Source organism: Myxocyprinus asiaticus, chromosome 17, assembly GCF_019703515.2.
Source record: "Myxocyprinus asiaticus isolate MX2 ecotype Aquarium Trade chromosome 17, UBuf_Myxa_2, whole genome shotgun sequence".
Taxonomy (NCBI): domain Eukaryota; kingdom Metazoa; phylum Chordata; class Actinopteri; order Cypriniformes; family Catostomidae; genus Myxocyprinus; species Myxocyprinus asiaticus.
The window spans coordinates 6,560,078-6,579,810 of NC_059360.1; the positions used below are offsets into that span (position 1 = coordinate 6,560,078).

General features: G+C 43.6%; 1 pseudogene; it reads left to right on the top strand.

The window, feature by feature from the left end:
* Positions 1-13,680: 13,680 nt before the first annotated feature.
* The window catches only part of LOC127454698 (centrosomal protein kizuna-like), a 50,719-nt pseudogene continuing 44,666 nt past the window's right edge, over positions 13,681-19,733 (top strand).

Below are 19,733 nucleotides of genomic sequence, written 5' to 3' on the forward strand. Positions count from 1 at the left end.
GAATGAACAGTGCTATTCAGCTCAATGAGCATGACCGTTCGGATCCGAAGAGAAAATCTGAATGAGTGGTTGCATACCAGCTCCTTTTATACCCGTATGTTCGGGGGAGTGGCATGCAAATACCACTCGCCAATTTTCATTGGCCTTTTATCAAAGACGAGAGTTGTCTCGGGCTCCCAAGAGTGACCCCTAGTGTCACTACATCGACACCAACGTCGAGTGAGTGACAGCTAGGGAACTATAGTTTGGCAAGTCATTTAGGACCTTCTTTGTGCATGACACGAGTATTTTTTCCAACAATTGTTTACAGACAGATTGTTTCGCTTTTAATTGACTATATCACAATTCCAGTGGGTCAGAAATGTACATACACTAAGTTAACTGTGCCTTTAAGCAGCTTGGAAAATTCCAGATAATTATGTCAAGACTTTAGACAATAAGCTTCTGATAGGAGGTGTACTGAATTGGAGGTGTACCTGTGGTTGTATTTTAAGGCCTACCTTCAAACTTATTGCCTCTTTGCTTGACATCCAAAATAAATCAGCCAAGACCTCTGAAAAAAATGGTGGACCTCCACAAGTCTGGTTCATCGTTGGGAGCAATTTCCAAACACCTGAAGGTACAACGTTCATCTGTACAAACAATAGTACCCAAGTATAAACACCATGGGACAACGCAACTATCATACCGCTCAGGAAGGAGATGCATTTTGTCTCCAAGAGATGAACATAGTTTGTGTGTGAAAAGTGCAAATCAATCCCAGAGCAACAGCAAAGTACCTTGTGAAGATGCTGGAGGAAACAGGTAGACAAGTATCTATATCAAGTATCTGGATCCACAGTAAAACGAGTCCTATATTGACATAACCTGAAATGCTGCTCAGCAAGGAAGAAGCCACTGCTCCAAAACCGCCTTTAAAAAGCCAGACTACAGTTTGCAAGTGCACATGGGGACAAAGGTCTTACATTTTGAAGAAAAGTCTTCTAGTCTAAAGAAACAAAAATTTAACTGTTTGGCCATAATGACCATCGTTATGTTTGGAGGAAAAAGGGTGAGGCTTGCAAGCCGAAGAACACCATCCCAACCATGAAGCATGGTGGTTGCAGCATCATGTTGTGGGAGTGCTTTGCTGCAGGAGGGACTGGTGCACTTCACAAAATAGATGGCATAATGAGGAAGGAAAATTATGTGGATATATTGAAGCAACATCTCAAGACATCAGCCAGGAAGTTAAAACTTGGTCGCAAATGGGCCTTCCAAATGGACAATGACCCCAAGCATACCTCCAAAGTTGTGAAAAAATGGCTGAAGGACAACAAAGTCAAGGTATTGGAGCGGCCATCACAATGCCCTGTCCTCAGTCCGATAGAAAATTTGTGGGCAGAACTGAAAAAGTATGTGTGATCAAGGAGGCCTACAAACCTCAGTTACACCAGTTCTGTCTGAAGGAATGGGCCAAAATTCCAGCAACTTACTGTGAGAAGCTTGTGGAAGGCTACCCAAAAAGTTTGACCCAAGTTAAACAATTTAAAGGCAATGCTAACAAACACTAACAAAGTGTATGTAAGCTTCTGACCCACTGGGAATGTGATAAAAGAAATAAAAGCTGAAATAAATAATTCTCTCTACTATTATTCTGACATTTCACATTCTTTTTTTTTAATTTTTTAATTTTTTTATCCCCTTTTCTCCCAATTTGGAATGCCCAATTCCCACTACTTAGTAGGTCCTCATGGTGCCGCGGTTATTCACCTCAATCCAGGTGGTGGAGGACAAGTCTCAGTTGCCTCCGCTTCTGAGACAGTCAGTTCGTGCATCTTATCACGTGGCTCGTTGTGCATGACACCGCGGAGACTCCCAGCATGTGGAGGCTTATGCTACTCTCCACGATCCACACACAACTTACCACGCGCCCCATTGAGAGTGAGAACCACTAATCATGACAATGAGGAGGTTACCCCGTGTGACTCTACCCTCCCTAGCAACCGGGCCAATTTGGTTGCTTAGGAGATCTGGCTGGAGTCACTCAGCACACCCTGGATTTGAACTCGCGACTCCAGGGGTGGTAGTCAGCTTCAATACTCGCTGAGCTACCTAGGCCCCTGACATTTCACATTCTTAAAATAAAGTAGTGATCCTAACTGACCTAAGACAGTGAATGTTTTGTACAATTAAATATCAGGAATTGTGAAAAACTGAGTTTAAATGTATGTGGCTAAGGTGTATGTAAACTTCTGACTTCAACTGTATATATATATATACAGAGTATGTACAGTGTATATATATATATATATATATATATATATATATATATATATATATATATATATATATATATATATATATACAGGTGCATCTCAATAAATTAGAATGTCGTGGAAAAGTTCATTTATTTCAGTAATTCAACTCAAATTGTGAAACTCGTGTATTAAATAAATTCAATGCACACAGACTGAAGTAGTTTAAGTCTTTGGTTCTTTTAATTTTGATGATTATGGCTCACATTTAACAAAAACCCACCAATTTACTATCTCAACAAATTAGAATATGGTGACATGCCAATCAGCTAATCAACTCAAAACACCTGCAAAGTTTTCCTGAGCCTTCAAAATGGTCTCTCAGTTTGGTTCACTAGGCTACACAATCATGGGGAAGACTGCTGATCTGACAGTTGTCCAGAAGACAATAATTGACACCCTTCACAAGGAGGGTAAGCCACAAACATTCATTGCCAAAGAAGCTGGCTGTTCACAGAGTGCTGTATCCAAGCATGTTAACAGAAAGTTGAGTGGAAGTTAAAAATGTGGAAGAAAAAGATGAACAACCAACCGAGAGAACTGCAGCCTTATGAGGATTGTCAAGCAAAATCGATTCAAGAATTTGGGTGAACTTCACAAGGAATGGACTGAGGCTGGGGTCAAGGCATCAAGAGCCACCACACACAGACGTGTCAAGGAATTTGGCTACAGTTGTCGTATTCCTCTTGTTAAGCCACTCCTGAACCACAGACAACGTCAGAGGCGTCTTACCTGGGCTAAGGAGAAGAAGAACTGGACTGTTGCCCAGTGGTCCTAAGTCCTCTTTTCAGATGAGAGCAAGTTTTGTATTTCATTTGGAAACCAAGGTCCTAGAGTCTGGAGGAAGGGTGGAGAAGCTCATAGCCCAAGTTGCTTGAAGTCCAGTGTTAAGTTTCCACAGTCTGTGATGATTTGTGGTGCAATGTCATCTGCTGGTGTTGGTCCATTGTGTTTTTTGAAAACCAAAGTCACTGCACCCGTTTACCAAGAAATTTTGGAGCACTTCATGCTTCCTTCTGCTGACCAGCTTTTTGAAGATGCTGATTTCATTTTCCAGCAGGATTTGGCACCTGCCCACACTGCCAAAAGCACCAAAAGTTGGTTAAATGACCATGGTGTTGGTGTGCTTGATTGGCCAGCAAACTCACCAGACCTGAACCCCATAGAGAATCTATGGGGTATTGTCAAGAGGAAAATGAGAAACAAGAGACCAAAAAATGCAGATGAGCTGAAGGCCACTGTCAAAGAAACCTGGGCTTCCACACCACCTCGGCAGTGCCACAAACTGATCACCTCCATGCCACGCCAAATTGAGGCAGTAATTAAAGCAAAAGGAGCCCCTACCAAGTATTGAGTACATATACAGTAAATGAACATACTTTCCAGAAGGCCAACAATTCACTAAAAATGTTTTTTTTATTGGTCTTATGATGTATTCTAATTTGTTGAGATAGTGAATTGGTGGGTTTTTGTTAAATGTGAGCCAAAATCATCACAATTAAAAAAACCAAAGACTTAAACTACTTCAGTCTGTGTGCATTGAATTTATTTAATACACGAGTTTCACAATTTGAGTTGAATTACTGAAATAAATGAACTTTTCCACGACATTCTAATTTATTGAGATGCACCTGTATATACCGATCAGCCACAACATTAAGACCACCTGCCTAATATCGTGTAGGTCCCCCTCATGCCGCCAAAACAGCTCTGACCCGTCTAGGCATGGACTTCACAAGACCTCTGAAGGTGTCATGTGGTATCTGGCACCAAGACATTAGCAGCAGATCTTTTAAGTCCTGTAAGTTGCGAAGTGGTGCCTCCATAGATCGGACTTGTTGGTCCAGCACATCCCATAGATGCTCAGTCGGATTGAGATCTGGTGAATTTGGAGGCCAAGTCAACCCCTTGAACACTTTGACATGTTCCTCAAACCATTCCTGAACAGTGTGGCAGGGCGCATTATCCTGCTGAATGAGGCCACTGCCATCAGGGAATACTGTTGCCATGAAGGGATGTAGGTGGTCTGCAAAACTCTTTAGGTAGGTGGTACGTGTCAAAGTAACATCCACATGAATGCCAGAACCCAAGGTTTCCCAGCATAACATTGCCCAGAACATCACACTGTCTCCGCCGGCCTGCCTTCTTCCTATAATTCATCCTGCTGCCATCTCGTCCCCAGGTAAACGACGCACACGTGCCTGGCCATCCACATGGTCTAAAAGAAAACATGATTCATCAGACCAGGCCACCTTCTTCCATTGCTCCATGGTCCAGTTCTGACACTCACGTGCCCATTATAGGCACTTTCGGCAGTGGACAGGGGTCAGCATGGGCACTCTGACCAGTCTGTGGCTACGCAACCCCATACGCAGCAAGCTGCAATGCACTGTGTCCTGACACCTTTCTATCATGGCCAGCATTAAGTTTTTCAGCAATTTGTGCTACAGTAGCTCTTCTGTGGGATCGGACCAGACAGGCTAGCATTCGCTCCCCATGCGCATCAATGAGCCTTAGGCGCCCATGACCCTGTCGCCGGTTCACCAGTTGTGCTTCCTTGTACAACTTTTGGTAGGTACTAAACACTGCTTACCGGGAACCCCCCACAAGACCTGCCTTTTTGGAGATGCTCTGACCTAGTCGTCTAGCCATCACAATTTGACCCTTGTCAAAGTCGCTTAGATCCTTACGCTTCCCCATTTATCCTGCTTCCAACACATGAAATTCAAGAACTGACTGTTCACTTGCTACCTAATATATCCCACCCCTTGACAGCTGGCATTATAATGAGATAATCGATGTTATTCACTTTACCTGTCAGTGGTTTTAATGTTGTGGCTGATCAGTGTATACTGTGTGTATATATATATATATATATATATATATGTATATGTATATATATACACACAGACACACACATATACATATATACACTGGTGGCCAAAAGTTTAGAATAATGTGCAGATTTTGCTCTTATGGAAAGAAATTGGTACTTTTATTCACCAAAGTGGCATACAACTGATCACAATGTATATTCAGGACAATAATAACGTGAAAAATTGCTATTACAATTTGAAAAAAAAATTCTGAACTTCTTAAACTATTTCAAAGATTTCTCATCAAAAAAATCCTCCACGTGCAACAATGACAGCTTTGCAGATCCTTGGCATTCTAGCTGTCAGATACTCACATTTCACCCCACACTTCCAGTAGCACTTGCCATAGATGTGGCTGTCTTGTCGGGCCCTTCTCATGCACCTTACAGTCTAGCTGATCCCACGAAAGTTCAATGAGGTTAAGATCTATCACACTTTTTCCTAATTATCTGTTGTCCAATGTATGTGTTTCTTTGCCCACTCTAACCTTTTCTTTTTGTTTTTCTGTTTCAAAAGTGGCTTTTTCTTTGCAATTCTTCCCATAAGGCCTGCACTCCTGAGTCTTCTCTTTACTGTACATGAAACTGGTGTTGAGCGGGTAGAATTCAATGAAGCTGTCAGCTGAGGACATGTGAGGCATCTCTTTCTCAAACTAGAGACTCTGATGTACTTATCTCTTTCTGTCCTTGTTAGAGCCAGTTGTCCTTTGTCTTTGAAGACTGTAGTGTACACCTTTGAATGAAATCTTCAGTCTTTTGGCAATTTCAATCATTGAATAGCCTTCATTCCTCAAAACAATGATTGACTGATAGACTAGTTTCTAGAGAAAGACATTTCTTTCTTTTTTTGCCATTTTTGACCTAATATTGACCTTAAAACATGCCAGTCTATTGCATACTGTGGCAACTCAAAAACAAACACAAAGACAATGTTAAGCTTCATTTAATGAACCAAATAGCTTTCAACTGTGTTTGATATAATGGCAAGTGAATTTCTAGTGCCAAATTAGCAATTTAGCGTGATTACTCAAGGATAACGTGTTAGAACGATAGCTGCTGAAAATGAGGCCTGTCTAGATTTGATCATGACTTTTTTCAAATAGTGATGGTGCTGTTTTTACATCAGTAATGTGCTGACTATACTTTGTGATCAGTTGAATGCCACTTTGGTGAATTAAAGTACCAATTTCCTTTCAAAACCACAAAATCTGTACATTATTCCAAACTTTTGGCTGCCAGTGTATATATATACAGGTGCATCTCAATAAATTAGAATGTCGTGGAAAAGTTCATTTATTTCAGTAATTCAACTCAAATTGTGAAACTCGTGTATTAAATAAATTCAGTGCACACAGACTGAAGTAGTTTAAGTCTTTGGTTCTTTTAATTGCGATGATTTTGGCTCACATTTAACAAAAACCCACCAATTCACTATTTCAAAAAATTAGAATACATCATAAGACCAATAAAAAAAATGTTTTTAGTGAATTGTTGGCCTTCTGGAAAGTATGTTCATTTACTGTATATGTACCCAATACTTGGTAGGGGCTCCTTTTGCTTTAATTACTGCCTCAATTCGGCGTGGCATGGAGGTGATCAGTTTGTGGCACTGCTGAGGTGGTATGGAAGCCCAGGTTTCTTTGACAGTGGCCTTCAGCTCATCTGCATTTTTTGGTCTCTTGTTTCTCATTTTCCTCTTGACAATACCCTATAGATTCTCTGTGGGGTTCAGGTCTGGTGAGTTTGCTGGCCAGTCAAGCACACCAACACCATGGTCATTTAACCAACTTTTGGTGCTTTTGGCAGTGTGGGCAGGTGCCAAATCCTGCTGGAAAATGAAATCAGCATCTTTAAAAAGCTGGTCAGCAGAAGGAAGCATGAAGTGCTCCAAAATTTCTTGGTAAACGGGTGCAGTGACTTTGGTTTTCAAAAAACACAATGGACCAACACCAGCAGATGACATTGCACCCCAAATCATCACAGACTGTGGAAACTTAACACTGGACTTCAAGCAACTTGGGCTATGAGCTTCTCCACCCTTCCTCCAGACTCTAGGACCTTGGTTTTCAAATGAAATACAAAACTTGCTCTCATCTGAAAAGAGGACTTTGGACCACTGGGCAACAGTCCAGTTCTTCTTCTCCTTAGCCCAGGTAAGACGCCTCTGACGTTGTCTGTGGTTCAGGAGTGGCTTAACAAGAGGAATACGACAACTGTAGCCAAATTTCTTGACACATCTGTGTGTGGTGGCTCTTGATGCCTTGACCCCAGCCTCAGTCCATTCCTTGTGAAGTTCACCCAAATTCTTGAATCGATTTTGCTTGACAATCCTCATAAGGCTGCGGTTCTCTCGGTTGGTTGTGCATCTTTTTCTTCCAAACTTTTTCCTTCCACTCAACTTTCTGTTAACATGTTTGGATACAGCACTCTGTGAACAGCCAGCTTCTTTGGCAATGAATGTTTGTGGCTTACCCTCCTTGTGAAGGGTGTCAATGATTGTCTTCTGGACAATTGTCAGATCAGCAGTCTTCCCCATGATTGTGTAGCCTAGTGAACCAAACTGAGAGACCATTTTGAAAGCTCAGGAAATCTTTGCAGGTGTTTTGAGTTGATTAGCTGATTGGCATGTCACCATATTCTAATTTTGTGAGATAGTGAATTGGTGGGTTTTTGTTAAATGTGAGCCAAAATCATCGCAATTAAAAGAACCAAAGACTTAAACTACTTCAGTCTGTGTGCATTGAAATTATTTAATACACGAGTTTCACAATTTGAGTTGAATTACTGAAATAAATGAACTTTCCCACGACATTCTAATTTATTGAGATGCACCTGTATATATATACACTACCTGTCAAAAGTTTAGGGTCACTTACTCATTCTTTATTATTATTATTTTTCACATTTAAGGATAATATTGAAGTCATCAAAACTATGGAAGAACAGAAATGGAACTATAGGAATTGTGTTGTGACTAAAAAAATCCAAAATAAATCAAAACTATGTTATATTTTAGCATCTTCAAAGTAGCCACCCTTTGCCTAGAATTTGCAGAAATGTACTCTTGACATTTTCTCAACCAGCTTCTTGAGGTATCACCATGGGATGCTTTTTAAACAGAATTGAAGGAGTTCCCATCAATACTGGGCACTTATTAGCTGCTTTTCTTTTTTATTCGGTCCAAGTCATCCATTTAAAAATCTTTTTTTTTTTTTTTTTTTTTTTTAAATACAATTTTAGTTTTGTAATGAAATAAATTAATATGTTGGCACAATTATATTTTTGTCTACAAAACTAATTTCAAACCTTTAAGCATACGCCTTCAAATCAAAAGGTTTTTAAGATCGTGAGAAACATTTCAGTCAAGTGACCCCAAATTTTGAACGGCAGTGTGTGTATATATATATATATATATATATATATATATATATATATATATATATATATATATATATATATATATAATGTTGTGCTCAAAAGTTTGCATACCCTGGCAGAAATTGTGAAATTTTGGCATTGATTTTGAAAATATGACTGATCATGCAAAAAAACTGTCTTTTATTTAAGGATAGTGATCATATGAAGCCATTTATTATCACATAGTTGTTTGGCTCCTTTTTAAATCATAATGATAACAGAAATCACCCAAATGGCCCTGATCAAAGTTTACATACCCTTGAATGTTTGGCCTTGTTACAGACACACAAGGTGGCACACACAGGTTTAAACGGCAATTAAAGGTTAATTTCCCACACCTGTGGCTTTTTAAACTGCAATTAGTGTCTCTGTATAAATAGTCAATGAGTTTGTTAGCTCTCACGTGGATGCACTGAGCAGGCTAGATACTGAGCCTTGGGGAGCAGAAAAGAACTGTCAAAAGACCTGCATAACAAGGTAATGGAACTTCATAAAGGATATAAAAAGATATCCAAAGCCATGAAAATGCCAGTCAGTACTGTTCAATTACTTATTAAGAAGTGGAAAATTCGGGGATCTCTTGATACCAAGCCAAGGTCAGGTAGACCAAGAAAGATTTCAGCCACAACTGCCAGAAGAATTGTTCAGGATACAAAGAAAAACCCACAGGTAACCTCAGGAGAAATACAGGCTGCTCTGGAAAAAGACGGTGTGGTTGTTTCAAGGAGCACAATACGACGATACTTGAACAAAAATGAGCTGCATGGTCTTGTTGCCAGAAAGAAGCCTATACTGTGTCAATGCCACAAAAAAGCCCAGTTACAATATACTTTGCATGACTTGGAGGCATATTGCCAAGACAAATGGACAGCTATACCACCTGCAAGAATTTGGGGCCTCATAGACAACTATTACAAAAGACTGCACGTTGTCATTGATGCTTAAGGTGGCAATACACAATATTAAGAACTAAGGGTATGCAGACTTCTGAACAGGTGTCATTTCATTTTTTTCTTTGTTGCCATGTTTTGTTTTATGATTGTGCCATTCTGTTATAACCTACAGCTGAATATGAATCCCATAAGAAATAAAATAAATGTGTTTTGCCTGCTCATATTTTCTTTAAAAATGGTACATATATTACCAATTCTCCAAGGGTATGCAAACTTTTGAGCACAACTGTATACAGTATATATATATATATATATATATATATATATATATATACACACACACACTCACTGAGCACTTATCAAAATCAAATCAAACCAAATCAAATCACTTTTATTGTCACACAGCCATATACACAAGTGCAATGGTGTTTGAAATTCTTGGGTGCAGTTCCAATCAACATAGCAGTCGTGACAGTGATGAGACATATACCAATTTACAATAACATCAAATTAACACAACACAATTTAAAGTCTAATATACACATAATTACACACAACAGAATATACAAATAATAACTTACACTGTACAGTATACAATACACACAATATAGATACACATTATTAAAAAAAAAAAAGTATATATAGAATGTACAGTAGGTTGTATTATACTGTATTGACATTCAGGCTGTCGGTTGATAGTAAGTTGCCAGTGTGTTGTTAAAAGACAATATAATATAATAATAATATAATTTATGACAGTCTGGTGTGAGATATAAGAGTAATAAAGTGCAGTGCTGATGTATTTTGATTGTGGGAGATCAAGAGTTCAAAAATCTGATTGCTTGGGGGAAGAAGCTATCATGGAGTCAGCTGGTGCAGGTCCTGATGCTGCGATACCGCCTGCCTGATGGTAGCAGTGAGAACAGCCCATGGCTTGGGTGGCTGGAGTCTCTGATGATCCTCCGAGCTTTTTTCACACACCGCCTGGTATATATGTCCTGGAGGGAGGGAAGCTCACCTCCGATGATGTGTCTGGCAGTTCGCACCACCCTTTGCTGTGCTTTGCGGTTATGGGCTGTGCTATTGCCATACCAGGCGGAGATGCAGCCAGTCAGGATGCTCTCTACAGTGCAGGTGTAGAACCATGTGAGGATGTGGCGGTTCATTCCAAACTTCCTCAGCCGTCTCAGGAAGAAGAGACGCTGATGAGCCTTCTTCACAATGACTTCAGTGTGGATGGACCATGTGAGTTCCTCAGTGATGTGGACACCCAGGAACTTGAAGCTGCTGACTCTCTCCACTGGTGCTCCATTGATGGTGATGGGACTGTGTTCTCTGTCTTTTCTTCTGAAGTCCACCACAAGCTTCTTTGTCTTACTGACGTTGAGGGAGAGGTTGTGCTCCTGACACCAGTGTGTCAGAGTGTGCACCTCCTCTCTGTAGGCTGTTTCATCATTGTCAGTCATCAGACCTACCACCGTCGTGTCATCAGCAAACTTAGTGATGGCATTGGAGCTACAGTGCATCCGGAAAGTATTCACAGCGCTTCACTTTTTCCAAATTTTGTTATGTTACAGCCTTATTCCAAAATGGATTAAATTCATTATTTTCCTCAAAATTCTACAAACAATACCCCATAATGACAATGTGAAAGAAGTTTGTTTGTTTAAAAATAAAAAATGAAAAAAATCACATGTACATAAGTATTCACAGCCTTTGCTCAATACTGTTGAAGCAGCTTTGGCAATTACAGCCTCAAGTCTTTTTGAGTATGATGCTGCAAGCTTGGCACACCTATTTTTGGGCAGTTTCTCCCATTTTTCTTTGCAGGACCTCTCAAGATCCATCAGGTTGGATGGGGAGCATCGGTGCACAGCCATTTTCGGATCTCTCCAGAGATGTTCAATCGGGTTCAAGTCTGGGCTCTGGCTGGGCCACTCAAGGACATTCACAGAGTTGTCCCGTAGCCACTCCTTTGTTATCTTGGCTGTGTGCTTAGGGTTGTTGTCCTGTTGGAAGATGAACCTTCGCCCCAGTCTGAGGTCCAGAGTGCTCTGAAGCAGGTTTTCATCAAGGATGTCTCTGTACATAGCTGCATTCATCTTTCCCTCGATCCTGACTAGTCTCCCAGTTCCTGCCGCTGAAAACATCCCCACAGCATGATGCTGCCACCACCATGCTTCACTGTAGGAATGGTATTGGCCAGGTGATGAGCGGTGCCTGGTTTTCTCCAGACATGACGCTTGCCATTCAGGCCAAAGAGTTCAATCTTTGTTTCATCAGACCAGAGAATTTTGTTTCTCATGGTCTGAGAGTCCTTCAGGTGCCTTTTGGCAAACTCCAGGCGGGCTGTCATGTGCCTTTTACTGAGGAGTGGCTTCCGTCTGGCCACTCTACCATACAGGCCTGATTGGTGGAGTGCTGCAGAGATGGTTGTTCTTCTGGAAGTTTCTCCTCGCTCCACAGAGAAACACTGGAGCTCTGTCAGAGTGACCATCGGGTTCTTGGTCACCTCCCTGACTAAGGCCCTTCTCCCCCGATCGCTCAGTTTGGCCAGGCGGCCAACTCTAGGAAGAGTCCTGGTGGTTCCAAACTTCTTCCATTTACGGATGATGGAGGCCACTGTGCTCATTGGGACCTTCAATGCTGCAGAAATTTTTCTGTACCCTTCCCCAGATCTGTGCCTCGATACAATCCTGTCTCTGAGGTCTACAGACAATTCCTTGGACTTCATGGCTTGGTTTGTGCTCTGACATGCACTGTTAACTATGGGACCTTATATAGACAGGTGTGTGCCTTTCCAAATCATGTCCAATCAACTGAATTTACCACAGGTGTACTCCAATCAAGTTGTAGAAACATCTCAAGAATGATCAGTGGAAACAGGATGCACCTGAGCTCAATTTTGAGTGTCGTGGCAAAGGCTGTGAATACTTATGTACATGTGATTTTATTTTTGTTTTTTATTTTTAATAAATTTGCAAAGATTTCAAACAAACTCCTTTCACTTTGTCATTATGGGGTATTGTTTGTAGAATTTTGAGGAAAATAATGAATTTAATCCATTTTGGAATAAGGCTGTAACATAACAAAATGTGGAAAAAGTGAAGCGCTGCGAATACTTTCCGGATGCACTGTATGTGTTGCCACATAGTCGTGTGTACAAGGAATACAAGAGTGGGCTGAGAACACAGCCCTGTGGGGCTCCAGTGTTGAGGGTCAGTGATGAGGAGATGTTGCTGCCTATTCTAACCACCTAGCGTCTGCTTGACAGGAAGTCCAGGATCCAGCTGCACAGCGAGCTGTTTAAGCCCAGAGCCCGGAGTTTCTCATCTAGCTTGGAGGGCACTATGGTGTTGAATGCTGAGCTGTAGTCTACAAACAACATTCTCACATATGTGTTCTTTTTTCCAGGTGGGAGAGAGCAGAGTGTATTGTAGATGCAATGGCATCATCAGTGGAGTGGTTGTTGCGGTAAGCAATTTGCAATGGGTCTAGAGAGAGAGGTAGCACAGAGCAGATGTAATCTCTGATTAGTCTCTCAAAGCATTTGCTGATGATGGGGGTCAGAGCAACAGGATGCCAGTCATTTAAGCAAGTGATTTTTGATTGCTTTGGAACAGGCACAAAGGTGGATGTTTTAAAGCTTGTGGGGACTACAGACAAAGAGAGGGAAAGGTTGAAAATGTCCGTATAAACACCAGCCAGCTGGTTCGCACACGCTCTGATGACGCGTCTGGGCCGTCTAATGCCGTCATTATTAGGAACACTATGGTTATTGGAGTTACTATGGTTATTGCCGTAGTGCTACTCGGCCGCCTACAGGCCTCCAAAGTCCCACGCCCCATCTGCCTCTCGCCAGGGCTGTCCTCCTGTGGTGTCGGCCCCGGCTCCCCCACCATCAGAGCCTGTACACCGGCCTCTGAGAAAAAGATCCTCCCACAGGAAGGTGGCACTGCCTGCCCGTCAGCCGCTGCCAAGAACCCCGGACGGGCTTCAAAGCGGTCCTGAGATGGGCGACCCAGGGATGTGGCAACTCTCATTGACTGGCCTGACCCAGGGGTGCGCACAGGCCCCACTCCCGCCCCTGGGCCAGCACGAGGTGAGTACCCTCGTAACACCACCGGGTACCTTCTGGGCCCCAGCACCCAAATTGTCAATAAAAGAGCAGTTTCCTCATTCCCTGGGTCATTCTCCAATGTTCAGCCCCTCTGGCCCACGTGCTCATGATGGCCAGGTGCTGAAAGTCTTTCTGGTCAACGAGTATCTCGCGTTCTCTTGTTTTCTGTCAAAAGAAAGCCGGCAAACAAGTACAGTGGTTCTATGGGCCACTCGCCCGCCCCAGCCACCGGCCACTGTTGCGGGCTCGCAGGGCAGCATGCCTCCCCTGGACGATCTTCCTGGTGGGGCGTCTGCTCTGCCTCGCCACGAACCACCCACCCCGGGCATGATAAATCCAATCGTCCCCTTGGTGCCCTTAGCACAGAGGCTGGAAGCATGGTTAGTGCTTTCCAGCCTGTCGCGATGGCTCATTAGGACAGTCCAGCTCGGCTATGTGATCCAGTTCGCCAGATGACCGCCTAGGTTCAGTGGCATCCTCTCCTCTGCGGTGCGAGTCGAGGATGCCTCAGTCCTTCGGGCGGAGGTCGCCACCTTTCTGGCAAAGGGAGCAATAGAACCTGTCTTCACCAAAGTCACAGAGGCCCTGGCCCCGCTAAGGTAAAAGGGCATTCGTACCCTCAATTATCTCGATGACTTGCTGATCCTAGCTTACTCGCGAGATCTATTGTGTGCGCACAGGGACCTTGTATTTCTGCACCTGGACCGACTGGGGCTTCAGGTCAACTGGGAGCAAGCTCTCCCCTGCTCAGAGCATCTCTTTTCTCAGTATGAAGTTAGACTCAGTCACCATGATGGCACACCTTATGAACAAGTGTGCACAGTCAGTGCTGGCCTGCCTGAGAACCTGCAGGCAGAAGGTAGCAGTCCCAGTGAAACAATTTCAAAGTCTCCTGGGGCATATGGCATCCTCGGCGGTGGTACTCCCCCTCGGGTTGATTCATATGAGACCGCTCCAGCACTGGCTACAGACTCGAGTCCCAAGGTGGGCATGGCGCCACGGCACCCAGCACGTGACTATCATGCCATGGTGCCACCAAACTTTCAGCCCTTGGTCAGATCTGGCATTTCTACGGGCAGGGGTTCCCTTAGAGCAGTTGCTGGCGGTATCGCTAGCCCTGCAGAGGCTTCGGCCGTTGATTCAGGGAAAGCACGTGTTGGTCCGGATGGACAACACAGCGACTGTGGCATACATAATCCACCAGGGCGGCGTACACTCACGTCGCATGTCGCAACTTGCCCGCCGCCTCCTTTGGAGTCAGCAGACGTTGAAGTCTCTGTGAGCCACTCACCTCCCGGGTGTCCTCAATCGTGCAGTGGATGCGCTCTCATGGCAGGTAACGCTCCGCGGAGAATGGAGACTCCACCCCCGTGCAGTCCAGCTAATTTGGGAGAGATTCGGGGAGGTGCAGGTGGACCTGTTAACCTCCCAAAAGTCCTCTCACTGCCCCCTTTGGTACTCCCTGTCCGAGGCTTCCCTCAGCATGGATGCCTTGGCGCACAGCTGGCCTTGGGGGCTGCACAAGTATGTGTTTCCCCCAGTGAGCCTCGTTGCACAGACTTTGTTCAAAGTCAGGGAGGACAGGCAACAAGTCCTGATGGTTGCGCTGTACTGGACCAACCAGACTTGGTTCTCAGACCTGATGTTCCTGGCAGTAGCCCCTCCCTGGCGCATTCCCCTAAGGCAGGACCTTCTCACTCAGGGGCAGGGCACGCTCCGGCACCCGTGGCCAGACCTCTGGAATCTCCACGTCTGGCTGCTGGACGGGATGCGGAGGACCTAGCTGGCCTTCTGCCAGCAGTGGTAGACACAATCACACAGGCCAGGGCCCCCTCCATGAGGCGGTTGTACGCTCTGAAGTGGCGTCTCTTCTCAAATTGGTGTTCTTCCCGTGGGGAAGATCCACGGAGATGTGCAGTCAGGTCTATGTTGTCCTCCTGAGACCCCAGCCCGGTTACGTGCCCAAAGTTCCCACCACTGTCTTCTGGGATCTGGTGGTGAACCTGCAAGCGCTGCCATCAGAGGAGGTAGACCCGGCCTTGTCATTGCTGTGTCCAGTTTGTGCCCTGCGCATCTATCTGGACCACACGCAGAGCTTTAGACGCTCAGAGCAGCTCTTTGTCTGCTTTGGAGGGCAGCAGAAGGGGAAAGCTGTCTCCAAACAAAGGTTGTCCCATTGGATTGTGGATGCCATTTCTCTGGCTTACCAATCACAAGAACTGCCGTGCCCTTTGGGAGTCTGGGCGCACTCCACCAAACGTGTTGCATCCTCCTGGGCACTGACGAGGGGCACCTCTCTAGCAGACATATGCAGAGCAGCGGGTTGGGCTACACCCAATACCTTTGCGAGGTTCTACAACCTGCACATAGAACCGGTTTCGACCCGAGTGTTACAGGGTGACAACAGGTAGGCCGGTCAGCTGGTCGGGTGTATCGCTTGCATTGCGCCTTTCCCCTTTTTAAGGTGATAATGTGCGCTATCTTGTCCACAACAGTTCCCCACAACTGGTGAACACTGGACACCTCTTTAATCCTTTAAGCACTATTCAGCGGCGAACTCGGTGGAGGAGTAACGCCGTCAGGCCCAGTACTCGTGGTATGCCCCTTTTCAGGTGAGCCCATGTACTTGTGCTCAGTGCTCCATACGTGGTGATTACCCCCTCGGTAATCCCGTATGATGCGTTTCCACTGTTCGGTTTCCCCTCAGGTGAACCCTGCTCTGCCTCGGCCACTGTTGCTGTAAACATTATATACAGTAATAGGGTCCTCATTCCATATGTGAACTTCCCCGTCGGTAAATCCATGTGAGGTATTCTCCACATGCTAACCTCCCTCTGGTAGGATGTGGTCTCCGTAGTGCTCTCCCTCCTGGAGAGGGAAGAGCACTTCCCCAGCGCTATTCTAGCAGGTGGTCGGCGGGAAATTGCTTAATACAAAAATCAGGAAAGGCCACCGCCTGTAGCGTCCTCGGGTAAGTGCCTCCTCCCACCCCTATCGGGACCAGGGAGATGCCTTACCTAACTCGCTGGAAGGTCACAACGTGGTCGAGCGCTCGCTGCGAGGCATGCAGCAGCCTGCCTGTGTCCGCTCCTCTGTACCTCATGACACGGTTCAGTGCCTGCGGCATTTCGTATAGGAACCCCTAGTGTCACTACATCGATACAATGTCGAGTGAGTGACAGACAGGGAATGTCTTGGTTACTGATATAACCTCTGTTCCCTGATGGAGGGAACGAGACGTTGTGCTGAACTGACCGCTGACATCGCCGTGACTATCTCATAGCTCCTCAGCACAACTCTGAATGAGTGGTGCACGCCATCTCATTTTATACCCGTATGTCTGGTGGCAGAGAATGGCATGCAAATTCCACTCACCAATTTTCATTGGCCTTTTCTGAATAAAGCAAAGGTGATTGGAGCTCTCAAGAGTGAACCCCTAGTGTCACTACATCGACACAACGTCTCATTCCCTCCATCGGGGAACAGAGGCTACATCAGTAACCAAGACATTTTTGGCTCCATTCTGAGTAAATTCTAGACACTGTTCTGTGTGAAAATCAATCGAATAACGCAGAATACAAGATGGGGTATAATTCAAACATCTTTATTAAATGATTGCTGTGCAAACAGCATTAACAGCCGCACCTGTAGAGTCCAGAAATTTACCTCACGAGAGAGCGTCACCCTTATTTCACTCCCAGCTGCAACAAGTGAAAGCGGAACTAATATTACCAGCATCCAACAAAATGAAAAGGAAGGAACGTACATATAATAAATCTATATATATATATATATAAAAGATTTTGATACTATAACATAATGCATTATTAAATTATGTAATAAAACAATGAATACAAATAATTAAATGAAATGGTGACAAACTAACCAAAACTTTCACTTTTTTTAAGTTTAATTACACCAATGGGTTATCAGTTCAACTTCAGTTTGACATTAAGCCTCTTTAGCACTGTCTTATATACAGTCGAGAAAAGTTTGTATAAGCCTACTTGTTTTTAAGGCCTAGAGTAAAGATTAAAATGGAATATTTTGTGTTTATTTAATTATTCAACCATCCAACAGTATTTTTGACATCAAAAACTTGGCAACAACTATGATATTACTAACAAGGAAATTCAGTTAACAGTGACATTGAGCAGAAAGCTTACATATAAACAATTTTGAGCTGCTGATAAAAAGTTAAATTATCAGCATCAGATGATTCGATGAAAAGAAAACTGAAGATCGGTATCAGATGTTAAAATCCTGATTGGAGCATCCCTAATATTCAAGTTGACTGGGTTTCAAAAACTAATGATGATGATTAGTGGGCTGAGATCCTATCGCAAAATGGACAAAAACAGGTACAAGGTGGGTTGGTACAATTTAAAGTTTCACTGTTTATATATTTATTTGTTTGTGGGTGAACTGAAAAAAAAAAGGTCTCAGTTTGGTTCTTTTTAAGTGGACTTAAGTGTGAAAACCCCAGCAGCCTTTTGACAGTTGAACATGTGAAAAACATTACCTTTTTTTTTTTTTTGTCTATCATAAATCCAGTTAAAATCGCAATATTTTTCAAAATAATCACAATATGACTTGTTGCCAAATCGTGCAGCCCTAGTGTACAGGTGTTCCAAATAAAGTGCTCAGTTAGTGTATATATACAAATATATATCAGAATCAGAATCAGCTTTATTGCCAAGTATGCTTACACATACAAGGAATTTGTCTTGGTGACAGGAGCTTCCAGTGTACAACAATACAAAAACAATACAAAAACAGCAGCAAGACATAGATAATAATAAAAAATAAAAAAAAAAATAATTATACACATACGTACAGACACACACATACATACATACATACATACACACATACACATGGGTAGTGCAAATCTAATACAATCTGTTATGTACAGTGCAATTTTTTTTATTTATTTTTTTTATTTAGAGGAATGAAATGGCAGAAGAGGTTGGGTGTTTTGGATAAATATAAGAAAGACTAAACTGTGTATTGCACATAGTTATTGCTCAAGGGGGCAATTTAACTGTTCATGAGATCTAGAGTGATTTTTCCAGCCTTTTTCCTCACTCTGGAAGTGTATAGTTCTTGAAGGGGGGTCGGGGGGCAACCAATAATCCTCTCAGCAGTCCGAACTGTCCTTTGTAGTCTTCTGATGTCTGATTTCATAGCTGAAACAAACCAGACAGTTATTGAAGTGCAGAGGACAGACTAAACGACTGCTGAGTAAAACTGTATCGGCAGCGCCTGTGACAGGTTGAATTTCCTCAGCTGGCGAAGGAAGTACAACCTCTGCTGGGCCTTTTTCACAATGTGGGTCTCCCACTTCAAGTCCTGTGAGATGGTAGTGCCCAGGAACCTGAATGACTCCACTGCTGCCACAGTGCTGTTTAGAATGGTGAGGGGGGTCAGTGTTGGGGTGTTTCTCCTAAAGTCCATAATGATCTCCACCGTTTTGAGTGTGTTCAGCTCAAGGTTGTTTTGACTGCACCAGACAGCCAGCTGTTCAACCTCCTTCTGTATGCAGACTCATCGTCATCTCGGATGAGGCCGATGACAGTGGTGTCGTCTGCAAACTTCAGGAGCTTGACAGAGGGGTCCTTGGCAATGCAGTCATTGGTGTAAAGGGAGAAGAGTAGTGGGGAGAGCACACATCCCTGGGGGGCACCAGTGCTGATTGTACAGGTGCTAGAAGCGAGTTTCCCTTGTCTCACAAGCTGCTGCCTGTCCGTCAGAAAGCTGGTAATCAACTGACAGATAGACATGGGAACAGAGAGTTGGTGTAATTTATTCTGGAGTATAGCTGGGATGATGGTGTTGAAAGCCGAACTGAAGTCCACAAAAAGGATCCTTGCATATGTCCCTGGTCTGTCCATATGTTGCAGGATATGATGCAATCCTATGTTGACTGCATCATCCACAGACCTGTTTGCTCGATAAGCAAATTGAAGGGGACCTAGAAAGGGTCCAGTGATGTTCTTCAGGTGGGCCAAAAGCAGTCTCTCAAATGATTTCATGACCACAGATGTCAGGGCGACAGGTCTGTAGTCATTAAGTCCTATGATTTTTGGTTTCTTTGGGACAGGAATAATGATTGAGCGTTTGAAGCAGCA